Source organism: Crinia signifera, chromosome 2 (assembly GCF_055691185.1).
Source record: "Crinia signifera chromosome 2, ASM5569118v1, whole genome shotgun sequence".
NCBI lineage: Eukaryota > Metazoa > Chordata > Amphibia > Anura > Myobatrachidae > Crinia > Crinia signifera.
In genome coordinates this window covers 175010805-175037819 of record NC_139218.1, presented here as the reverse complement: position 1 = coordinate 175037819, position 27015 = coordinate 175010805, and positions in this window count along the sequence as shown.

Sequence of the window (27015 nt, the reverse complement as noted above, 5' to 3'; positions counted from 1 at the left end):
GAATAATTGTGATAAAAAAAACGGGTAAAGATCCAAATTTGGTGACATCGTATAGACCGATCTCACTACTAAATCAGGATCTCAAAATCCTAACAACCATCATGGCTAACAGACTACAGCTGGTTTTGCCAAAATTGATTCACCCGTCACAGACGGGATTTTTAAGGGGTAGATCTTCAATACACAACATCAGGCAAGTGATAGCGGCACTGGTACAATCACACTCACTAGCTAAGGGAAATTCCCTGCTAGTGAGTTGTGATGCCGACAAGGCATTCGATCGAGTATCCTGGGCACATCTGTTAAGGGTTTTTCATACGCAAAGGCTGGGAGTGGGATTTATCACTTTGTTTAGGAACTTGTATTCCTCGCCAAAAGCGCATTTGACAATAAACGGACTAAATACGTCTAGATTTGATCTGGCCCGGGGGACCCGACAGGGGTGCCCATTATCCCCTCTACTTTTTAACATCGCCATAGACCCACTTATTAGAATCTTCCACTCCCAAACGGAATGGAAGGGGATACAATTCGGAGCCGAAGAGCTAAAGGTATCAGCATACGCTGATGACCTTCTGTTATACTTTACAAATCCACAGAAGGCCTTTCCTAGCCTTCTAAGGACGTTGAAGGAGTTTGAGGATATATCAGGATTTATGGTCAATAAAGCAAAAACTAAGGCATTGGCACTGCATAGAGAGGTAAAAATGGGATGGACATTTGACTTTCCATTTTTATGGGCAGATCATCACATTACATACCTAGGGCTAGTCATAACGGCAAACCCAGCAGAACTGTACCAGGCAAACTATGTACCGGTAATTAAGAAAATTGGAACAGACTTCCGGGCATGGCGTTCTTTACCGCTATCATATATAGGGAGATGCCAGCTGGTCAAGATGATATCATTCCCTAGATTGCTATATGTTATACAAACCCTACCCCTGTTAATTAAAGACTCGGACATAAAACTACTAAATAGGGAGATCAGTAGGTTTATATGGGAAGGAAAAAAGCCCCGAATTTCAATGTACAAACTAACCCAACAAATCTCACTGGGAGGTATTAATCTGCCATGTATAAAGAGTTACACAGTGGCAGCGAACTTTAGATACGCGGTAGATTGGATACATGCAAAAGAACAGTACGTAAATTTGGTAATAGAACAAGCTTCCTGCCCGGAAATACCACTGACAAGCCTGCTGCATATGAGGCCGTCAAAATATCCGGCAACGGTAGCAGAGAACCCAATGCTGATGGCAACCTGTGCAGCATGGAGACTAGCTCATGCTGGGTTGGGAATGACTTCGCATAACACAGTGTTTCAATCATTACTGTACAATACTGAAACAGGTATGCCAACCTTGCAAGATAACAGACTTGTCAGGAGCTATGACCAGGCAGGAATGAGAACCTTACACAATATTATGAATGAAAATTGTACAGTGATCCTGCCATACCAGGAGCTATGTGAAAAATATGGTGATATATCAATACCCAGATTTGTATACTTCCAATTGAGAAGCTATGTTCAGAGCACTATAAGGAAAATAACAGTCATTGAAACCGAAAAAAATTTAAATAAAATGATAAAGAGCATGGGGAATAAAAATAAAACGATTACAACATCATGGATATATCAACATATTAAAAAACAGATAACAGTAGAGGGAGAGAATATGGGGTTCACGAGGTGGTCAGAAGACTTACCAGGTATAACACCACAAGCAATCTTAAAAGCTTTTGTACGATTAAATAAAACGTTAGTCACGGCCACATATGCAGAGATGCAATATAAGATGTTGCACAGGGCCTACTACACGCCGAAAAGAAGATGGCAAATGGGATTAACATCAGACTCAGCTTGCTTTAAATGTAAGGCAGCTGACGCAGACATAATGCACTGCATGTGGCAGTGTCCAGATGTAGATAAGTTTTGGCAGGCGATTAGCGACTACATATGGAGCAGATACGAGATAAGGGTAGCGCTCACTCCAGAATGGGCCTTGTGGGATATACATATACATACCCAAGCAAGAGAAAGAAATCTAACCCAAGGAGAGAAAATATTCCTGGCAAAAATATTTGCCGCAGCACGGAAGACAATTTTATCGCAGTGGGTGTTAAATAACACCTTAACCCTAACTCTGCTAGAACCCCGGATCTCGTACTTGTTCCATATGGATTGGCTCGAAATGTCTTTGAATAAGGAAAAGAAGGTAGAAAGATTTTTTTCCATCTGGGCACCGCATATTAAAAACATCTCTCCTGTAACAAAAGAAACGCTAAGACAAGCAATAAAATTAACCTCTTGGTATAATGAAGAAATAGTACGCCTTGGAAGACACCCATTTTAAATAAACGAACAAAGATAAGACTTAAGAAGAGAGAAAGGAATGAGTAAATAGGTTATAGAGTAATATGGGGATAAAAGGCGGAAAAGATACAGAATGCACAAGAAGGTTACAGTAAAAGATGCGGATAGCATAGGTAAAGAACTAGGTATTGCCGTCAAGGGAGGGATAGCTACGACTGCTATGTACTGTTATATTTTCTGTTGTTTCTATTCTTCTTGTGTTTTTTTTTTTTTTTTCTTTTTTGGCTATGTATTGTTAGATATATGTATACATGTTTGTTATGTATTGTTATATACATGCATGCATGTTTTTATATTTCATACTAAAGAAAACTAATAAAAAGGTTATAAAAAAAAAAAAAAAAAAAAATATTTAAAACGTTTGACAGAACTTTAAGGTCAAGAAGATGTAAAAAGTACAATATATACTGTATACATATTTTTGTGCTGTACTCACTGTGTATCCATAACCTACAAGTACTTTGACTTCTTATGCTGAACCCCACTGTGTATCCATAACCTATAAGCAGGGGCTTAACTAGATATTCATAGGCCCCATAGCAAAAGTTTGTAAGGGACCCCTATTTAGCAACTGATGGTGATAAATATATGTAAAACATATTACGTAAACAGCAACAATGGGCCCCTTGCAGCTCTGGGCCCCATAGCAGCTGCACCCCTTGCAGCTATGGTAATAATGCCCTTACCTATAAGTACTGTGACCCCATAATGTACAAGTACTTTGACCCCTCAGGCAAAACCCCACTGTGTATCCAGACATACAAAGAACTCTGTATCCATAACGTATAAGTATGTGACTCTTCCGGCTGTATCCTTCTGTGTATCCATAACATACGAGTACTATGACAATGCAGGCCATACCTCACTGTGTTCACTCAATAGGCAGTTGTCACACAGAATAGAACTTATGGATCCTCTCCAGGTGCAGAGTCTACCATGTTCAGTAAGGTTTATGGGCTATACTTCAGGGACATTCTGCCTAGGTTCCTGTCATAACAGGCAGATTTCAGAAGTCAATAGTCAATGTCAAAGAATCCAAATCAGTGATAACCAATTTAAAATCTTTATCCAAAAGGTTAGTCAGGTGACAGTGGTAATCAGAGGTTCAAAAATAGGAAAACTGGTATGGAGAGAATCCCACTAGAAAAGTATCACAGAGGTTGTTAAAGCAAGGTTGCAAATAAAACTCGGTCACAAGGACCTCAATGTTTTAAAGTGTTTGTCTTTCCATGATCCCATTCCTACAGATTGACTGGAATAAGGGGGTGTAAAGACCATCTAGTGGTCAGTCCATTGGAACCTGTCAAAAAGTATCTCACGTATGTTCCTGGATATCCATCTAGTTACAACTATCCAACTAGTTTACAAAACCATCAGACATGAGATGAATATTAGAATCTTTTGAAGAGAGTAAATTATTACAATGGTAAAACATGTTTTGCATTATGTACAATTTTGTACCTTGTTGCATATTACATGAAGGGCCATATTAAGGGCGGGCACAGGGGGTCAGTACGCCTGGGCCACCATCTAGCTAGGGGCCCCCTTGTTGCCGGGATGTATTTTTCACCAATAGCTTCACCTATCTGCCAATGTGACAATGATTATGGTGCTGAGTATCAGAAGCCATGGAACACTGACTGCACAAGTGTGCAGTTCATTACTGGGAGTTGACTAAGTCCCATGACACTTTGCACAAGAGGGCAGAGGCTAAGAGGTTTGTGCTGAGCTCTGATTGGTGGAGCTCATTACATGCTTCTCAGGCCCTTAGAGGACAGCAGCAGCAGTCTCGTAATGGGAGGGTTTTTAATCAGAGCAGCGCTGAATACTTTACAGAGTAAGGTATAGAAGGACAAACACAGGCTTTTCATGTGGTAAGTATGTTTATATAATATTAATCCCCACCTGCATCTACCCATTGAGCACGTTTATACTGCCTTTAATCTGTGCTTTGACTGTGTAATATTCTCCCATGCAGTTTGCACCCAGTAATGACAAGTGCAAGGGGGCCACAAGGGGATCCCCTGTCTAAAGTGACCCGGGCCCCCCCGGAGACTTAATCTGGCCCTGATTACATGATTAAATTTACCATTTCATCCAATCCTTGGAACACTGTACTCTGCTATTGCATAGTATATTAAAAAAACATTTCCTCTTAGATTTCCCACTTTTAGCAGTATAGAATGTAGCTGTAATACTAGTACTCTTACTACTGTATATATGCATAACATACTTTTTAGACTAAATGTCACTTTTATCTCCATTAGACACTTTTAGGAGGAAGTGTGCAATATTTGCGATACTGTAGCTAAGAGCAGATGTGAGAAGAATGCCAGATATATCTGTGAGAGAATCTTACATATACAGATGAGTCCTCCTTATACACTGCATACAGTGTGAGATGCCTGGCTGTACTCCTCCGAAAGGTGTAGAGCGGACTGCTTTTTTCTGTAAATGTTGCATTTTATTTGCATTGTAAAGACAGCAAAATACCACTCAAAGAGTACTTGAGATGCACAGGAATGATTTTTCTTCATGCACAAAGTCACGCAATAGAACTCATAAGAAAAAGACATGGCAGATGCATTGGATCACTTTCGTAGAGATGGGCAAAACGGATCATTAAGCTGAGCTGGGATCCGCCGGGGTCTCGGTGAAAAGATACGGATCTTTTAGACGGGTCTGCGGGTCGCTTTAGAAAAAAAGGGGGGAATATACATGACCGAGTAAAAACACTGATCGATGGCTGGGTGCAGAATTACCATCGATGGCATCTGCACCGATGGCCATCCCTGGCAGCAGCAGCTAATCTTTCTACCACTTGTAGTCACAGCACTGTACTCAGTCTCCAGAGGTAGTACATCTCAGCTGTCACAGCTGGCAGCACCAAGAACAGGAAAATGCATTGTAATGGAAAACGAAACTGAAACGGATCACCTTGTTGGGATCGGCGGCTCACTCGTTCTTGAATGGGATCCGTTCAAAAGATCCGGTTCGTTCGCGAACGACCCATCTCTACTTTGTACAGTTTACAGATTCAGACTCGAAATGGTGTGCCAAGAGGGGCTGAGTAAAAGCCACTGAAGCTGCAAGTATATGTGGACACATTTTGTTTATTTGTAATTTATTACTAAGTTTGGAAATTTGTCATTTGGGTTTAGCTATCCTTCAAGTTAGTTTTTAAACTTTTTGATTTATTTACTTATTTAACTATAATCACATTTCTACATCAATTTCTAAAAACAACAAAATAATAAAAATAGTAATAGGAAAATAATAATAACCCCAATATTAATTTAGAAAGCTATTTTTGTAATTTAAAACAAAAAGGGATAATATAGGGATAAAAAGGGATAATAAATACGGTCACTTGGGCTACAACAACCGGGTTGACAAGTATTAGGTCAACACAGCTAGGCCGACATGCATGACTGAAGTCCGACATTGGTGTTAGGTCGAGTGGGTCATTAGGTTGACATTGGGAAGGTCGATAGTCAAAAGCCTCTCCACCAGTGTTCACCAGCAGAGGGGATTTGGCGAGCGCTGAAGCGGCATGAGAGGGGCTCCATCTGTAGAAAATGAAGGAAGTAGCGCAAAACAATATTGAGATTAAAATCACAGAAAATTGAATAATATTAAACAATGAGGCACACAAAAAAAAATGAAAAAATTTTATATAAAACACACTTTTCTTATTGAATTATAGAACTGCAAGGATCTGTTCCTATGTATACCGCCGTTGGCATACTTTCATATGACAAATACTCTACAGATACCTGTGCTTGACTACTGCAGGAATATTAATTGAAACAATTTTCTTACACTTATTAATGGAATAGAATTAACAGCCAATTATGGTTTGTTTGTGCTTTGCTTAGTATATTGTATAAGGCAAAATATTTTTGTTCTTGTAAGAAAACGGATGATAACATCACATGTACTGTATAATAGTCACTAATATAAAACTATGGAGGATATTCTGGTGTCATTTAAGCCCACTGCTCGCACAGGCCGCATGGCTGTGAATGGATGTTATAGATAAACATCCATTTGCAGCCTACGGGGCCAAACCCACATCATTTGATGGTCACTGACCATCGAATGATGTGGAATGTAGTTGCAAAACTAAGACACACTCAAGTGTCGTAGGTTTGCATGTGTTCTGGAGTAGAACATGGCAGGCAGCTGACATATGGTGGTCAGCTGTCTGCCCCCGGCACCCACATCACTGGTTCATTACCATGGGAACACCCAGCATTTTCATGAGAGCACCCATGAAATGTTGGGCGTTCCCATGGGTGCAGCTACCCACCGCTGCCCCATTCCTCACGCCCGCACTGGTGGGTGCGAGCGCCCAGCAAACACTCTGTTCGACATGGCTGTTTGCACACGGTGCATGCACAAAAGAGAAACATCGGTCCTTCATGCGTGCGCACGGAGGACCAAATCAACCAGAATAAGGTCCTTTGTGTACTGCACCAGTATTAGGTAATTAAATACAATGATTGGAATACTATTTTGTCATCTCAGGTAAAAGCATGTATGCAAATATATAAGGAAACAAATTATGCTCACTTAAATATTTTATTAGTGAAAATAAACCCCAGAGATATGTTCAGAAATTGTAATTTCAGGCACTGAAGTTGATGAACCCAGTTCGATTCTAAAGAATAAAAAAACACAATAGGAAAATATGCTGTATTGCCATATGAACTGAAATCACAATTTCAATAAACTTTGAAAGCATAAATTACTGGTATCTAGCTCTGTAAAAACAAGACTCTTTTGAAACAGGAGATTGTAGCGTGAGAAAAAAAAAAGGACCAGCAGGAGCTTGCTACACCCCCTCCTCAAATACAATCCCCTCGCTGTAATTTCTGGGGGATTGCTTCATCTTGGGTGCAGATATATTTGTGTCAAGGTGCAGCTGCACAGATAGCCAGCGTTGCCTTACTCTATGCATAGTAAGAGGCTTTCAGAGAACGAGGTTATGCCCAGAGCAAGGCCTTATCAGAGCAAGCTGCCTGCCATTTATCTGATTCCCTATCGAATATGAAAACAGGCCTCAATCTGCTGCTTCTATTTTCCTTGTGAAAGCTAGGGGTGGAATAATAATTCAGTTCATTTTTTGTTTGTTTTGAAGTAACCTTTTGTGAGTTTGCAATCCTGAGACCATGCAAGTAATATAAGAAAAGTTTCAAATCTGCATTTCCACATTTTTTTCCCTATAAAATTATCAAAAATACATCTATTTCAGTTGAAAGGATCACATTTATTTTACACTTGAATTTTTTACATTTTAAAGTTTTGTAAATGTTAATTTATTTCCTCTATTCATACTGTAGCTATTTCCTTAAAATTGAAAATGCAGTATACAGTTGAAATAAATAGTGCTATGAATTTCAATAGCCTGACATAAATGGTACTATTCCCATTCTCTTAATAGCTGTCGAATAATGCACCTGCTTCATAGACCAGACATTACTAAACTAGTTAAAAAATACAACCTTCATATTCAATTGAATTCTGATCAAACCAGAAGGGGCTTCAATTCATGAAATCATCAATTCACTTGCAGATACTGAGACTTAGCAATGCAGTGTTTGCAGTGCACTCCTACTATAAAGCCTCAATTGAAACCTTCCTGGATTTTTTTTATTTATTTATTTATTTTAATCTTACCATAATTAGTCATTTGTTAGGATTTGTCAGTTTACTTAGTACTTCACACATTTATTAAAACAACTGATATGAACATCAATAAATTAATTAATTCAGTTATTAATAAATATAAATATTATGTAAAAAAGCTTGTTTTTTTATTAACAACTCTCATCTATCTACTGTAACCAGCATTGTAAAATGTATATTACATTTTTGCTTTAAAAAAAGATATGAGATTGTGAGTAATTGTGTAACTATTTCCCTAGATTATTAAATGGAAATGATATTTGGTCAGCTCCATATCTGCTCACACCTGCAGAATGCAATGTGCATCCAGCATGACCATTTTCTGTGGGAACAATCATTCCTTTGCTGTCCTCTCAAGCAAGGCTTATTTGGGCAGTGACATGGAAGCCAATGAAACAGCATGTTTCTGTTTTAATATCTCAAGAAATGGAAACCAGGTGTACACCCAATTTAAAGAAAATTATCATATTTTTATTATTATAGTGTCTCATTGTATTTCAATGTATCGGAACATCACAGCACTGGTCAGAGTATGGGATGTCATCTAGCAACATTATAACCTTACTGACAGAAATAAATACAAAATGAGTTTTACGCATAGAGAATCTTAATGAAACAGTAAGCCTAGTATTAAAAATCTGAGAAACAAAACTGCATGATAATAACAATAATAATAACAATAATAATTATCATCACAACAATAATAGTAAACTGAAGCACAAAAGTCATAAAAGTAGACACATTTTCTTGCTCTAAACTTTTTAATACCTCTAATTTCAGACAAAATAATGTACTGGTCTAATATCACAAGTTGTTATGCAATCCAATCACAAAATAATTTCTGCACTCTTCTTGGGCCTGTTCTGTGGTTGATAAAAGACACAGAGGTACCTGATTCCTATGCTGCAGGCAGATCTGTGTCAATATGCTAATGCTATCTTTGATTTGTAAATAACTGAAATGCTTATTTGCAGTGTCCCAAGATATAGCATTACCGTCTGGTGCCTCTTCAGAAGCATTATTGGTCGCAACATTGGTCAAACCCTCAAAACTTGCACAGAACCCTATGGCATGAATATGGCCTCCTATTTGAGCTGCTGTGCATCTGTGAACACAGCTACTTTCAGCAACATACCCTGGTCGACTTCGCCCTGTTATCTCCCAAGAACACCAACTAACATTCTCAGACCTGATTCTGTGCTGTGCCTTCTGTTTAGAGACAATTTGACCATATGCACTGCATGACTCAGACACATGCGTCAGCCATTTGTGTGCGTCATCCAAGATCATGTCAACCTCTGAATCAGGCCCACTGTGCCAACAGTATTTTATTTATTTTTACAGTGTACTCTTATTAAAATGTATCACTCTAGTGCTAATGGGACAAGCAAACATAGTTGGCAATGCCTTTTGTCTAAGAGGCACTGCACATGAGATGTGATGGTCTAGTGGTGGAGGTCACAGGGAAGATTTGGGGAGGTAACAGGGAGTGGCATGTAGTTGTATTATACATTTTTGGTGGTATATTTGAGAATGTGATTGAGATCATGTGCAATATAATCTGACCTGCTAAAGACATAGCCAGATCCAACCAGATGTGACAGAAGTGGTTGTCCGGGGGGCTCGCTTACATTAGGGGCCCGCACTGTCCCCTAAATTGTGCACACCGCTGGTACTGTAATCGGAGCACAGCATGATTCAGTTATGTCTCCGATTTCCCCAGTACACAGCTGCTGTGAGTGCTACCCGCCGAAGTGCTGCTGAAGTCATTGTCAGCCTCACGTGGGATCTCACATTCATTGCTGCAGCCGTTGGGATTTCTGTGGCGTGAGCTGAGTGTAAGGAGGCGCCGTTTCACTCAGTCTCAGCTCCTTCCTCAACAGCACCGTATGTGTGTGACTGGCTATCATCAGGCTTTTTTATGTATGTACAAAGGTATTAAGAGTCACATTTTCTTCCCATTTTTGTTAATCCATTACTACTGTTATTTGTATTTTCTAAAGCCGTGTACACACGGCTGCGATACGGGCTGATATCGCTGGGAATATGGTCGCTGGCGACCATATTGCCAGTGATGGGAGTGTGCCCCGGCACGCTCCCGTTTTCAGCCCCGTTCTAATCATTGGTCGCAAGAGCTTTGACCACAATTTTTCTCACACAACCCCTGGAAGTCTACGGCTCAATTTCATCATCATTTACCTGGACACCCGGCCACGAGGTTAGAGGTAGGCTATCACAACATCAGCCACTCCCTCTGTGTGCTTTCAGGATTACAAATCGCCGTTTCTTGGACTCCACATATCATTGGGACTGTACTTCATAAGTGGACAGTGCGGTTTCTTCAATCCTCCCTACCCCGGACGGGGTCATCCAGACACACGTGAGATCTGGGCACCAGTTATTAATTGTGATTTTATCCCCCCACCTCATTTTTTCGCTACCATAAATCCTATTGCAATAGTGTACACTTGTCAAAATACTATATTTGATCTACATGCTGCTATATATATTTTTTAAAACTGTTTTTTAATAAATTGTTACATGAATTTTCAAATCTGATTCACTCATCATTCATGAGCGCTGCTTTTTGTGTTGTCTTTTTTGCTTGCTCCTGCGACCAGCTGATTACCTCTACGGCACCGCCAGCAGAGGTTACCTTTCATCAGCGACCATCTCTGGTCGCTGATGAAAAGGAGACACTGAGCAATATATTGCTCAGCAATATATTGGTAGCAATATATTGCTGAGCAATATATCTCCCCGTGTGTATGCACCTTTAAGCCGTGTACACACAGGGGCTGAAATCGCTGTAAATATGGTCAATTGGAGTGTGCACCGGCCATAAATCTCGGGGTGCGTGCTCCCATTTTCAGCCCCGTTCTAATCGCTGGTCGCAGGAGCTTGCTCCTGCGACCAGCTGATTACCTCTGCGGCCAGGGGCGGATTGGCCCACCGGGACACCGGGATAATTTCCGGTGGGCCGGTCCAATAAACCCCTTGGCGGTTTGGTCCGTTGGCTGTCCCAGGGCTGGCTGACAGGCAGAGGGCTGCTGCTCCGCGGCCGCTCGTTGAAACCGGAAGCTGCTCTGGCTAGCCGGGAGCAGCATTACAGAAGCAGAGCAGCAGCATGCCAGCGGCTGAGGGGGAGAGCAGATCGGTGGCCGGGCAAGCAGGGTAAGTAACTGCAGTCACAATAACCCTGCTGACGCCTGGCCCCATCCGCTGTGGAACCGTTGTGGGGGGAGGAGGCTTGCGGGCGCTGCAGGGAGAAGGATCCCTGTGATGGAGGTGGGTCGCCGGGCGCTGCAGTGCCGCTGGAGAAGCCACTCTTGGGGGTCAGAGGTTGCTGGCCACTGCAGGGGGGACAGAGAAGGGCTGCCGGCAGTTGCTACATACACTGCAGGGTGAGAGAGGCGGTTAGTATTTGCTGGTAACTTACTGTATGTGTGTTGATTGGAAGTGGGTGGTCTGTTTGTATGTATTATGTAAGCCAGCATTTTGTGTTGGCATTCATGTGTCGGCATATGTGTGCCAGTATGTCAACAACTGTTTGCATGTGTCAGCATCTTTGTGTCGGCATTTGTGTGTGTCTGTTTGTCAGTATATCAGCATCTGTATGCACGTGTCAGCATCTTTGTGTCAGCATTTGTGTGTGTTTGTGTGTTTGTCAGTATATCAGCATCTGTATGCACGTGTCAGCATCTTTTGTGGTGGCATTTGTGTATGTTGGTGTCTGTGTGTTTCATCATCCTTTCATGTGTGTCAGCGTCTGTCTGTCAGTGTCTCAGCCCCCTAGATACAGTAACCCCAACCCAGAGTGTCTGGGCCGCGGAAAATACTTTTAGTGCGGCCCTGGCATTTTGCCCTAATCAAAAATGGCCGCAGGAGGGCTGCTGCTCATGTGCGGCAGTACGCAGCTCCTCCCATGCTACACACAGCTACAAGCAGGGATGCCGCCCCCACTAGGGAAGAGGAGGAAGAAGATACACCCCTGCCGTGATCTGGACCCCCGCTCCCTGACAACGTGTGTGCCTACGCCAGGGGCAGCCCGGTTTCCCGGTGGGCCGGCATATTTTTTGTCTAAAGGGCCGCCCTCCCTGCTCAACAGGGTCGGCCGTGGCATCTCCGTGTATTTTGCCCTGGCCTCGAGTTTCCACAGTCAAAATGGCCGCGGGAGGGCTGGTGCGCATGCGCGGGCGCACGCAGCTGCTCCTGCGGTCCACACAGAGAGAAAGTCTTCCTGCTCTGACTGTGTGGCTGTGCCCACGTGATCCAGCAGCGCGCTGTTGGGCTGGATCCGATGGGCGGGAGGCGGCAGGCGGCAGCAGCAGTACCCAGTGCACGCAGAGGAGCACCCAGCCAGGTCCCATATATATATATATATATATATGTGTATGTACTGTATGTATATATATATATATATATATATATATATAATGTGATCCACAAAAAAGGAGCACTCAGGAGACTTGTGTATATGTGTGTGTGTATATATATATATATATATATATATATATATATGTATGTATATATATATATATATATATATATATATATATATATATATATACACATACAGGTGTTTTGGTTGAACCGGCACTCCTCCAATTAAATAGCTGCCCCGGGTGTCCTCAGTAGTATAGGTATGGGTGGAAAGAAAGCTGACAACAAAATGACTCGCATGGCGGCGAGATAACATGAATCATGTTATCTCACCGCCGTGCGAGTATACTGACCTGGTCATTGAACTCAGCTGCTTGTAGTTGTATGCTTATGCAATCACTGGCATAACAAATTAATATTTTTTTTTTATATTTTAGCAGCTGCGTTCCAATCACTGTGGCCAGCAGTGATCAGGCAGCCTGCGGCACCCCCATCTGCACCTGATGGTAGTACAGAGTCCCACTCAGTGACTGCAGAGAGGACCGCCGCTACATCCACTCCCCACCCGGCAGCTGCACAGATGGTGGACCTCCGCAGCAAGCAGCTGCACAGCGGACGCAGACCTCCATTCCCACCTTCCCCACCTGGTGAGTGCACTGCTGATGACCCCCTGCAACCCTCTCCCCATCCGCCAGATGGGAGACCCCCTGTCACCCCCCTCCCTGCCTCTATCTCCCCAGGCCCCACAGGCCGCAGAATAGATGCTGTACGCATGCGGCTATTCTGCAGCCTGAGGGGCAGGGGACATAGCCAGCAGCTCAGAGAGCCACTAGCAATGCCCCCACAGTGGCAAAAATTGGGCGTGACCTCGCTGAAATAGGCCACACCCACATATTGATAGGCCAAGCACCCCCCAAAAAATCGGGTGCGCCTCCGGCGCACAACTGTTGGGCTGCTGTAGGGCTGCTTCAAATATTTCCCGTGCTGGTTTTAATTCCCAATCCGCCCCTGTCTGCGGCTCCCCCGGCAGAGGTTGCTTCTCATCAGCGATGAAAAGGAGAAACTGAGAATATATCTGCCCCGTGTGTACGGGGCTTAAGAATTAATGCACAAAGATTAATTCATGCATTCCAAGAAAATACTTATAACAGTAATGGATCAATAGATAATTGCTGATTCTGATTTATTGTGTTATTCTTAATATTATGCAAGATATTTGGAACATTATGGTCCCTGTTGTAAAGTGTGATTTGCATTTTGGTTTGCAAAAAAATACTATCGTCATTCTTAAGGAATTGAACACAATCACAATGCTTGTTGATAAATTATACTTTATTTTTATAACCGCCATTACATCATTTTTATTGATAGGAGCCCCCACAAGTTTGTTGTCCAGGGCCCCCACAGACCTTAATTTGGCCCTGGATATGGATGCTGCATCTTTGTAGGAAGACCTTCGGGTTTGAAAAGCCACTTTCAATACAAATCCAGGCAGCAGTTACATTTCATCTCATGCCATGTTATTCAAGGGGGAGAAATCTCCGGGACTTATTAGTTAAAACAGTGATTACTATACCCAAAACTAATAGGACATTCGTGAATATTGGGAAAAATGGATGTTTCAAATGTACATGTGTGACGTGCCAGTTCTTACTTACAGGAGATATATTTATGCATCCACATACCGGCAAAAAATTCTTCATCAGACATCGCTTCACCTGCGAGTCGATGTTCGTGATGTTCGTGGTGTATATTTATTTATTTACAGTTTCTTATATAGCGCAGCAGATTCCGTTGCGCTTTACAATAGTAGACAGTGATAAGACAAACTGGGTAACAACAGACAGACTTGGAGGTAGGAGGGCCCTGCTGCAAGCTTACAATCTATAGGGATATAGGGGGGAAACATATGATTGTATGTCCGTGCAGCCTATATTATATAGGTAAATGGAACGCAAATTTAAAGAAAGAATGGGCGTGCATCACAGCTCCATTAAACAAGCATTACTTAGTGGTTCTAGTGATCATAAATATATATATATATATATATATATATATATATATATATATATATATATATTATTTTGCAGCTGAAAATGCAATTCACAATCAGGGTCTAAAAAAGGCATAACTATGCATATACTGTATCCCACTCTTGAGACACCCTTACTGAATTTAGCTTTCATTTGAATTTCCTGTCCACCTACTGTAGTTATGCCCTTCAGTCACAGGTGGGGAAGAGCTAAAGTTGTATGTGACTCTGTAATGCACAGAGAGCATGCACACTATAAAACATAACGTAAGATGCTTCAGCAAATCCGACTTTGCTTTGAACTCTGCTTCAGCCCCTAAATTAATCTTGTTCAAAGGAAACTACAATTAAAGTATATCAAATTATATATTGCGTGTGAAAAGAAATACATTTAAAATAAACAGATTAATAAAAAAAGACATTATTTTGATTATATTTTCTTGTAATGATGCAATCTCTTTAGAGTTATGTGTCAATGGTAAATTGTTTTTCATGAAAAGGTTTTGTAATTGATTTCCAAGTTCATTTATATTTCATTTTGTTAAATTTACAATATTACAAAATAATAATGATTGTAATGATAATTTCCATTAACATTTAGAGAAAAAAAAAAAAAACATTCAGTTCTGTATACTGAAATCAAAATTCTTGAATTTTTTATAAGGAAATAACACTAAATATATTAATGTACATTGGGAAATGGTAAAAATATTTGGTCAATTGTATGTGGGAATGAGTGATGTGAGATCTCTGGGTAACATAAGGCATGACTCAGAGCCACATGCAATTATTTTATTATTATTATTATTATTATAATTTTTTTAGTAATTTTTATTGGTTTTGCAAAAGAAAGCAAACAAAAAACATCACAGACAGCAGTGCGTATCGCAAATATGGCATATCCGTAGTTATATACATACAGGAAAACAGAAACGTATACATATATAATCGCACACTTAGATATAAGGATATATAAGGCGAATATCGACCCTCCAGCACAAAAATAAGTGCACAAATCACAAATACCTGGAGGCGCCATCCGGGTTCTCTCGGACAACAAAATAAAAGGAGGTACCAACATAAAATCTTATCCCATGAATAAACATTAAGCACCATCAAATTGCAGTACAAAGCAGTAATCAGTCGAAAGCACTACGGTGCAAAATAAAATAACCCACCATCTCAGTCTTCAAATCTAAACCTATTTAAATCTCAAAAAGAGAAAAAAAAAACAGAAAAGCCCACTAACACTAATAAGAAAACCACCCAAAAGTCCCAAAGCAAACCTCCCACACAGGGCCGGTGCTAGGGTGTCTGGCCCCCTCCTGCAAACCATAATTTTGCGCCCTTTCACATTGCCATTGCAACAAGCTGCAGCCCTATTGTGGGAGTATATGCAACATGCGATCCTATGGAGGATCTCGGGTGCATGTACATGTGCCCAAACACGCTGCGAGAATCGCATACGTTATGGGCTAGATCGCATCGCACGGCATGCATGTAATGTGTGTGCGATGCGATCCGAAAGCAGTACAAAAAAGTATGTGCAGCACATTACACCCCTCTCGTGACTGAGGGGTAAAGGAGGGGAGAGAAGGAGGAGATGGAAGAAGAGGGGAGGAGATAGAGGGGGCGGAGTGTTGAGGACTGGCAGTGACACTGGCACAGCAAAGTGCCACAGATGGAAGGAAGGGGAGGTGGCGCTGCTGCCTGTTCATCATTTGTTTGACAGCTGACAGGCGCAGGGAGCAATGGGTAGGGGGAGGATCCGGACATGACATGTCATCCAGGCAATCACAAACAGTGCTACATGCCTCAGCGCAAGTGTCCGTGAGGAAGAGGGGTCAGGTCACAGGAGGAGGACAGTGTGTGCGTGGTGCAGGCAGCTGCTCAGCCTCTCCATACTGCCGCCCGCTGTCAGACAGGCGCTGCGGGTGGCAGTGACAGTGAGGGCTGAGGCAGCTTTAGCAGAGCAGGGAGGGAGACAGCGCCTTTTCAGCATGGCGCCTCCCTGCTTTGCAGGAGCTGCTGAGTGGGTAGCGCCGGCCCTGCTCCCACATAACCCCCACCCTGTACAACCCACCCCCAACTAAGCATAGCAGATTGAAATCCAGCTCTCCTACAGTAAGAAAATTAAGAAATGACAAAAGTTATTAGAAACGGCAACCTAGATAAAATAACATGGATCATTAATCCGGCCAATCCTCGGATCCCTGAAAAAGAATGGGTATTATAATATTAAACATGGTCCCAGCTATTTAAGGAGAAGCAGGCACACAATCAGAATAGTTAAATGACAACAGTTAAATTTCAACAGTGAAAAAAGAGGGGTCTTCAGGCAAATTATATCATAGAAGAAGTGTTCAGGATCGGGACAGAAATTAAACTTTTCTGTAGGCAGATTCATTGAGGAATATGTGTATGGAGTATGAACCGGCACATGGGTGATGGATGTCACAGGTGCAATAAATATAGGCAGGCTTCCCTCCGCATCACTTGCAGGGGCGCAGGTAGGAGACGGGGTGCCGCACCTTATTTGATCAAACTTTCTAAAGCTGGCCATACATCAGAAAGATCGATCTTAAGATCGATTGCGCTCATGATTGTGTACAATTTCCCTTGAAATCCCCAGCAGTCCTTGGTGGTTTTTGGACACACAATCTACTCACAATCCATCATACAATCAGTCATACAATCCATCTTCTGAATGATTATGTATACAAGATGTGCACACAATCTGCATACAATCCATCATACAATCAGTCATACAATCCATCTTATGATTGATTGTATGATTGTGTACACAAGATGTGCACACAATCTGCATACAATCCATCTTACAATCGATTGAGATTGTATGATTGGGTACAATATCTTTCTGATTAAGAAGCCTATTAGTAGAGGCGGAGACCGCTTGCAGTATTTGTTGAATTGAGAGTTCCATGGTTCTATATATCGCACAGAAGCTAGGAGTTTTATAGTCACCAATAGAGTCAACCTTTAGCTGTAAAATGGCCACACAGAGGAATGGTGGCAGCTAGCTTGCCACCAAGTAAACTTATATGGCCAAAAGCCCAAGGAGCATCTGATATCAGTATTATCACACTGATATTTAATATTTCACGAGATGAAAAACCCACAAATTTGTAAATAATGGTATTCAAAAGGAGTCAGACGAGGAGATTACCTAAGCATCTGTGCAGGTAAATTGGTGACAGCACACCTTATAAAACATGGCAGCACCCCTCACTCCAAACCACACCCCAGCGGTGTTCCAGCAATTAGCAGGCAACCACAGTATGGATCATCTATGCACCAGTTCCAACTCACCCTGCAGGCTCCATATAAAGTCAGGGCATTAGCAGTCTTTTACACAGTCCAAAGTGGGCATTAGCAGTCTAAAATAGGCAACCCAGCCTAGGAGGTGGGTAGGCAAGACGGCGGTGGTACCTCCGTGCGGTCCGAGCAGCGAGTCTCAATTGAGACAAACTCCCACCATTAACCCTACGGAGAGCCGCCAATGCCCCTACTCACCAAGCCACCTATCAAGAGTTACCTGAGGATCCGAGCAGCCGGACCACACGTCAAGCACGCCAATGTCTCCTGAGGGAAGACGGTGTCGTAGCAGGAAACTGCAGTGGTGCACCCACTCACAGCACAGCAGTAAGAGTAAGAGTAAGGTGAGGGGCTCAGCAGACAGTAGCGGGAAACCAACGGTGGCCACACGTTCACAGGAGACAGGGGCATCTGCTGTGCATACATACAGAGCAGGAGGAGAAAGTCGACAAGACATGAGGTGCAGCCTGAACCAGCTCCGTGCTCCAGTCGGGGAGAGCTGAAATATGCGCCACTCTCACAACCAATCTCATCAGGATTTTAACCGGAGCATGTACCAAGCCTCAGCAAGCGTTAGGTAGAGTATTTAGTCCCCGGAGAAGGGGTCAGCAGGATGGGAGTCAGGATATCGTGGAGGAGGCGTGGCTACTCCATTGCCTCCGTAGCCACGCCCCCTATTATTATTATAGTCCACATTATCAAAACTGGAAAACAGTAACTTACAGTGGAAGATAATACAGGACAAATACAGGGTAAATGATTATAGGAACATCAGCCGATTACTGCAACATAAGTATCCAGGTGGCCTCAAACAGCATGCTTTGGTGCAGCTGAAGACTACTGAAGTAAGAAAAGATAAGCACAGGAGGTAAGAGGTTGAGCTTTGTTAGCAACTGCGCAGCATGTGTGAAATTTCCAAAATGTCACATGGTACTGCCTATGGTACTGTTATGGAAGTGTCACGGATCTGTAAATGCAAGGCCATAGTCAGATGAAGAAACTGCACCTGTCATATTGCTGGTTCAAGTATCAATGATGCAGTATAAGGTGACATATGAAGATACATCAAATCAGTAATACAGTATGTATGCACACTAAAAATGGTCCAGGCACAATTGTCCATGTAGATGTAAATGAGAGACAGACTGGGCATTTACAGTACCTAAACTTGCAGACAGGCAGTGGCAAAAACTCAGGATTTTTAAAAGGGGGTTTCCAAATGTAATCCAAAATCTCCCACCCTGCAGTGCACTGGAGTAAGTATGAGAGTCTGGGGGAGTGGTAACAGCCCTGAAAATTGGTATTTTTATACACTGATTACTGTATAGATACAGTATTAATATTTTACAGTACAAATGGGCTATAGTACAGGCTGTTCAGGAAACAGTTAAACAAATCATAATAAATACACAAACATAATAGAACCAGTACTACACTTTCAAAGCTCACATTCTCCCACTTCATGGTAAGGCTCCTGTCTCTTCCTTCAGGCAGCTACTCTTTGGTCCGTTGTTATGTTTGAGGGTTCAGATCCACACATACAGTAAATGTGGTAGAAGTTGGTACACTAGACATGTGCAGTAGCTCTGTTCTGTCCCTTACACTTCATTATGTGGTGGCAGCTCTATAGATCATATTATATAACAGCTTTCGTTGTCATTAATTAAGGCACTTGCCAAGAGGAGGGTTTCCGGGCAACCAGAACCCCTCCTGCGTTTGCATATGGACAGGGACACATTGTAATTGAAAACCAGCTTGGGAAAATTTCTGTAATTAACCCTTAAGGAGGTTGGTCTATTGAGAAGTGAGCTCTGTGGAGGATGGCTCTCTCCTCATTGGGCCCAAAGGCAGATTTAGACCTCATAGGACATCATCAAGATACTGATTTGGGGCCTTCCTCCTCCAAACAATTCGTAGCACTATATTTTTGCTGCTGATTGCAGGCAGTATGGCACATTCACAGTCTACCTATAAATGCAGAGCTGCTTGAACATTGTCATTACATACAAATCTTAATGAGACTTTATGGAGAAATTTACTAACATGAAAATACAGCCGAAGCCGGTTGTATGCAGTCGTACCCAGCATCGGTCTAATTTTAGGGAAAATACAATTAATAAATAGGGCAGATTTACTAATCTGCCCTATTTATGGGATTCATATTTTCCTCATGGTGTAGGCGGATGTATGGATTCGTATTTGGCGGCCGTATATATACGGCCACCAAATACCAATGTGAATCGGCAGCCTCCAAGGATCAGTCAAATCCTTTTTAATTCTAAAACCAGCATTCGGCTCAAGTGTCGGTCCTGGTTCCCAAAATATGGAGGACAAAGGGGGGGGGGGGGTGTCTCCCATATTTTGGCAACCAGCACTAGGCCAAAACAGCCAGCAGGGTAATGCCATAGCCATTTATCCTAGGATGGTGTGCACCAGTCTGATGGCTTTTGTGTAAAAAATTGATTAAAACTATTATGCATTGTTGTGGAACTACAAGTCCCAGCAAGCCTGCACCGAATGCCGAGACTTGGTAAACCACAAGTCCCAGCATGCGGGTCATTAAAGGGCCAGCTGGGTCTTGTAGTTCTACAACAATGCAAACAGTTAAATAAAACATGGACATACCAGTACAGTAAAACTTTAACTCACACTATAAACATTCACACTCTACCTACCTATAGGATCACTGCAGGTCTATGCCCTTCTCCAGTAGAATCCAACTGTACGGATATGTGGAAGGAAATTATACTTACCATGTGATGTCATGATGTCATGCGTAGTCTTTTTGTAGGTTGCTTTTTGGAAAGTATGCCTCTACAAGAGCCTGGTTCTGATTAAAATGCAGTATTTTACACTACAGTTGCAATTGCAAACTCCTTCATTCAGGAACATTAGTGTGTCCAAATGTACAAAGACTGAGACACACACTTTTCAGAGACAGATGAAAGAGAAAGCAGAAGTCAGAGAGAGGCACAGACAGTAAAGAGAAAGACAATATTAAGACACAAACATAAAGAGAGACAGACAGAAAGAAGGGACAGTCAGAAATAAGATAGATTGATTTAAGAAACTAGATGACTCTGATAGTGCTGGAAAAAGGGTAAGGGCACTTTGAAGATCTACATTAATTTATTTACAGTTTCTTATTTAGCGCATGCAGTGACACTGCCCAGCTGGGGTGGGCACATGTCCCCATGCAGTGCCCCACTCTGTGCATACTGTACATTAATAAGAGTCTTGCAGTGGTTGGCTATAATACATGCATATAAATCAAGAAAGAAAATAACTGCTAATCACCCTCATGCTGGGCTGCTGACAGCACTGGCGGGCTCCGGAAAGAAGAGGAGTGGCCAACAGAAGGGGTGTGGCTATGACCTCTCATTAGCGTGCTCAGACTCCACCGTACATGCGCAGATCTCGAAAAATGTCCTCCGCATAATTTTTCCGGGATCTCAGCAGTGCTTCTGCTGCCACCACTGGACTCCAGAGGATAAGTATTGGAAAAATGGGTGCAGTGTGCGTGATGTGGGCCTCAGGGGCCCATGTGCACCATGCACACTGCATCCATTATAGATACACCACTGACCCATTCCACACAACTCATTATCTTGCTGTTAATGCTCACATATAAATTCAGCTATGCACTTCAACCTGCACACCCCTCCCACAAGGCAGCTGTGTGACAGTAAGCAAATAGGGAAATTACATCATTTTCCTGCTCTGCAGAGGTACAGGGAGAGGCAGTGCACAGTTGAAAGGGAGGAGCCCTGTCCCATGCAGAGGAAGGAGAGAGACAATACAGTCTCTCACCACATGGGGATGGTAGGTGTTGTGCATCACAGCAGCTGGTCCAACAACCCCTACTGCAGCAGTAATTATCTTTCACAAAATTGCCAGCACGTTAATGATCTCTCCTGTGGTCATGTTGAGTCCTGCTACCCAACCCTCCCCAAGTCTACCCCAGTGTATCCATTTCTTGTTCTACTTGCTGCTGCTGTTGAAGGCTGGAGGTGGATCCACCATGAGTAACCCATAAGCTCCATAATGCCCATTGCCCTATGTATGAGCAGCAGCCCAATCATGGCTATGTTACTCCTGCTGCTTCTGTCATAAAGATGCCATTAGTGGGTTATTTATTGAGGATACCATTGATGGATAACCTTGATGATGTGAAACCATTTGTAATGGAACTATTGAGGGTGTCAACCAATGGGTGTGCTTGTGGGTGCTGGTGGTCTGCAGGGACAATTTCTACACCCCTGCCTGGACATATAGATACTTGTTTGTTGTCCTGTCACTCTTGCCTCCATTGAAAATATCCCTCACAGGAGACAATTATTAAAGATGCTAGAAGAGGTGGCAGCCATTTTGACATTTTAATGGAAGCAGGAGTGACAATGAGCAGAATCCCTGTGCCAATGAGCAAAACCCTTGCTAATAGGCAGGACATGTGGTGGACTTGTAGGGAGTGTGAATCCCCTGACAACAAGCAAGTGCCATGGGGGATGCCTGAAACTTTTCAAGGGGGGGTTCCTGGATTTATAGTTATTGCTATCATCCTTGCTTTATTGTTCAATGGTGTAAGTCAATAGAGTTGGTGTTAAAGGTGAAGCTAGGCACTGTATCCTAACACCTTGAAGAAAACAAAATTGGTATCTCTGTATCATCGATGGTAGGAAATCACCTGTTTCTCCCCATGAATGGTAAATGTAGTCTGAGGGGTTACTTTGGACTGGAGCTTAAGTATAATGGAATCTGGGTTCTTTGATCATCTTAGACTGCATATGGGATAACAGTAGAAGAACTCCACAAAGAAGTTATGATGAAGTCACTGAAGAGGAGGAGCCAGGACATATCTGGTAAGTTTGGATTGGCTCTGAATAAATGGTGACCATCAATTGAGACTGCTTGAAGGAGTCACTGCAGGTGAGTATGCTCTGGTTAATATCACTAGTGTAGTCACAGGAGAGTTTCACCAATGATGATAATAGCAAAAGCAGATATCTGCCTTTGGTGTAAGTATTGACAGTGGTGCATGCAGGGGGGTTCTGAGTACCCAAAAAATCCCCAGGAGTCTAAGGGCCATATGATGAAAGCTGAGGGTCCCCTCTTTCCATGGGTACAAGAATTTTAAAAATTGGCCCTTGGGAACCGGAGATATCTTACTTCAAAGCAGTGGTCTCCATCCAAGCCTGTTAATTGCTCTTCCCAGTCAGATATGTCAGGTTCTTTCTGAGAGTATATTCCAAAAGCTGGGACTCTCCCCCTTTGATGGACACTAGTAGCTTGTCTCTACTGTACCCAGAACCAGAGATATCAGCCTTCCAGCAGCTGGTTACTGCTCCAGCTCCACACACCTGGTATGTAGTTTTATATTGTCGTTGGCAGATTGCTCTGCCTCCTGAACTCTGATCCCCTAGTCCCCAATACCATTTGGTAGGTGAGATTCTCTAGTTTTTAATTCCATTAAAATCTAAGAAATCTATTTCCGGGAGATATCTGCAGTCAAGCAAGCTGTCCTCCCACCAGAAAATTATGAATAATAGGCCCACTCCACTATACACCCCTCCTCTGCATATTAAACATCCTCTACCACCCTGGAAGTTATGTATCAAGGCCCCTTCATTCAGCCCAATGCCCCCTTCGCCCACCCCATCTCCCACCATCTGTGCAGTAAAGGGGTAATTAGTGGAAATTACTGATCCAGGCCCTACATGCTGAGCGGTTGATATAATACCCCCTACCACCCGCGGGATATCAAAGCTTCACCCACCCGATGGAGGATCGGTAGGGGCCCCAATACATTGCTATGCCCAGGGGTCTACACTGCTGTTGATGCGTATGTATGTATGTATGTATGTATGTATATGTATATGTATGTATATGTATATGTTTCTTCAGTCTCCGAGTGCCGCTGATTTTTTCCTTCTATACATACCCTGAGGACCCTTCCCATCTGGCTAAGAGGGCACCGGAGCAAGTAGCCACGGGCATCTACCTCTAAGTCCTGAGTGCCGGCCTCTCCTTGGACTATATATATATATATCTATATCTATATCTATATAGATATATCTATATATATATATATAGAGATATATATATATATATATATATATATATAGTCAAGGGCGCCGATTTATATTTTTTTCCGGTGGGTGCTCCCACCCCACAAAATCCACCCCCCCCCTCACAATAACACCACCCCCCACCCCCCCCCCCCCCCCCGCATTTTTCAAATACTGTGCACAGTGGTTGAAAAATGCTGCTGTACAGTAAAATAAAATTATGGCAATAGTGGACCTTTACATACTGAACAGGTAGAACAGGTTTAATGTATCATAATTGTACAACCTAATAACCAAAATGGTAGGCACTATTGGCCTTTTTCTTACATGCAGAAGTGAGTGCAACAGCATCTGCTTATCTGTAAGCAGGGGTGGATTTGGCCACAGGACAGGACACAGGCCACAGGATTGTGCCAATGGTGTGGCTTTAGATGTTCTCAAGTATGCCATCGGAGCTAGAGGTGTCTACACCAGTTTACAGCAACTGACACCAGATCAACTGTTATTCATTTGTCTCTTTTTTTTTATGTGAGCTCAATACATTTTATTTTTGCTACCTACGTGGAAAAGTGTGATTGTGTTTTCATATGGGGCCAATGGGTTTCTTTGTTTTTCTCTGTAGGCACCAATGTGTTTTTCCCTGTAGGGTCTGATGGTGTGTCTTGGCAATTTTAAAATCTTGTTTGGTGTGCCGCAAGTTGAAAAAGGTTGAAAATCATGGCTGTACACATTCTGACATAGCTCTAGCATGCAAAACTATCTCATAATATCAAGGAGTTAGATGTGAAGAAGTGCAGTCAGTTACAATGTTGAACTCCAGTCTGGTGGATCAGCTATTCCTTGACAATTATTACATTTTTGCTAATTGGATACTTATGGGTTTAATCAAAAATACTTATTGTACGTATTGATTTAACTAATTGTCCATTGGGAGAGCTTTTTAGATTTGAACTTTCATATCTTTGTCTTTGTTATTACCCAGATTTAATTAATTACTATTTTGTACAATTCTAAAGTACAAAGCAACATGCTGGTGCTATATAAATAAATATTAATGATAGATAAATAAATAAGTAAATAAAGAAATAAATAAATAAAAAGGATGGAAAAACAGTTTTCATATATTATTCTAAAGGCACATACTAAACAATGTAAAGTATTTTCTTCTTCTAGATTTAAAGAAATATTTATTAATATTCTTCATAAAACATATCTTTCTCCCCAAAAAAATGTTTCATTGGTCTTTCAAATTCACATCATTGCTGGAAATATGGTGAAACCGAAGCTGATATCTATCATTGTTTATGGCAGTGCCCTTTGATTAGATGATTCTGGTTAATAATTCGCAAATATGTCTCTGACTATTTAGTTAACTGATTACCTTTAACTCCTGAGTGGGCTCTATTTGGAATTCTTCCAAAAAATCAAGCAATGACCAGAGGTAGTAAAAAATTATTATTAGCTGTAAGTGCAGCTGCGAGGAAGGCAATTTTTCAAGTTTGGGCCCACTCTGATCCTTCTTGCTTGGCTCTCTTTAAATCAAAACTGGTTTTTACTTTCCAAATGGAATGGGTTGAGGCGAGAATAAAAAAAAGTGGAATTTTTTTTTTACAATATGGGAAAGTTACATAGCTACACTGTCTAGTCCAATTAAATGACAAAAATACGAGCAATTTCATATGATATATGACTAGAACTCTAGGTAATGACCCTCTTATTCAATTATAAATTGTAAGTTAACCCAACTTTCAAATATATGTCTTGTTTGACCATGAGCTTATTAATTCACATATGTAAGAGATACACAAATGTAATTAGTTTTGTCTCCTATATTATCTACTATGTTTCTTGAGCAAACCCTTAATGTATATTGAATGGTTTCTAAGATGCATTGCTTCAATATATATATATATACAGTATATATATATATATATATATATATATATATATATATATATATATATTAGTGATGGGCAACGATTAAAAATTTTAATCGCGATTAATCGCATAAAATTTTTGTGATTAACTGCGATTAATCGCATTTTTAGGCACAAAGGTGCTGCTTACCTACAATCTCGTAGCTAAGAGTGCCATGCTAGTTGCCAGGGGGGATTACAGGCTTGTTGCCAAGGGGGGATTGCATGCTCATTGTCATAGGGGGTTCCATGTTTGTTGCAAGGGGTTCCATGCTCGTTGCCAGGGGTGATTACATGGTCTTTCCATGCATGCTGCCATAGTGGGTGAAATGATCATTGCCAGGGGGGGGGGGGAGCAGCGCCACCAGTCAGATCTGTGTCTCCCCACCAATGGCAGCAGTGCTAGGCATTGATCGGCAGCAGAAACAACCAGCACCTCCCCACTAGCCTGCGCAGAGTCTCTGACAGTAGAGACTCAGCGCCCCTCCAAAGATGGCCACCGCAGCAGAGGTGACAGCCGCTAGAGGTACAGAAGTACTTCTAGTGTGTCTTCTTCTCTGGCGGCGGCCATTTTTGGATAGGCGCATGGTCTCTGTATTGCTGTCAGAGACTCTGCGCCTTCGCGACGCCACTATCCCTGCAGCCGGGCGCCCCCCCCCCCAGCGTTAAAAGATTTAATCTGCGTTAAGGTGCTGGTGCGTTAACGCGTTATTAACGCGTTAACGTGCCCAGAATCAAAATATATATATATATATATATACGGTTCTAGGTCAGCGTCACTCCGGACTTTGGGTAGAAGATTTTCAAATAAAGGAAACAGCACACATGGTTCCTGCAACGTTTCAACTCTTTACTTGGCTTGACAAAAACTCAAGTAAAGAGTTGAAACGTTGCAGGAACCATGTGTGCTGTTTCCTTTATTTGAAAATCTTCTACCCAAAGTCCAGAGTGACGCTGACCCAGAACCGTATATGCTAGCGCGTCCAGCGTGCTAAATTCAGAGGGCACCCGGCATTATACTAAGTGGACTTCCTGAGTGCCGATCCTATCACCGCTATATATATATATATATATATATATATATATATATAAAGAAAAACTGTTTTCAAGATTTGACTTTTTTAACTACAACAATTATTATTTAATAAATAATAAATATAATAATAGTAATAATAATAATAATAAAAAAATATAGCAATAACAAATTGTCGATGC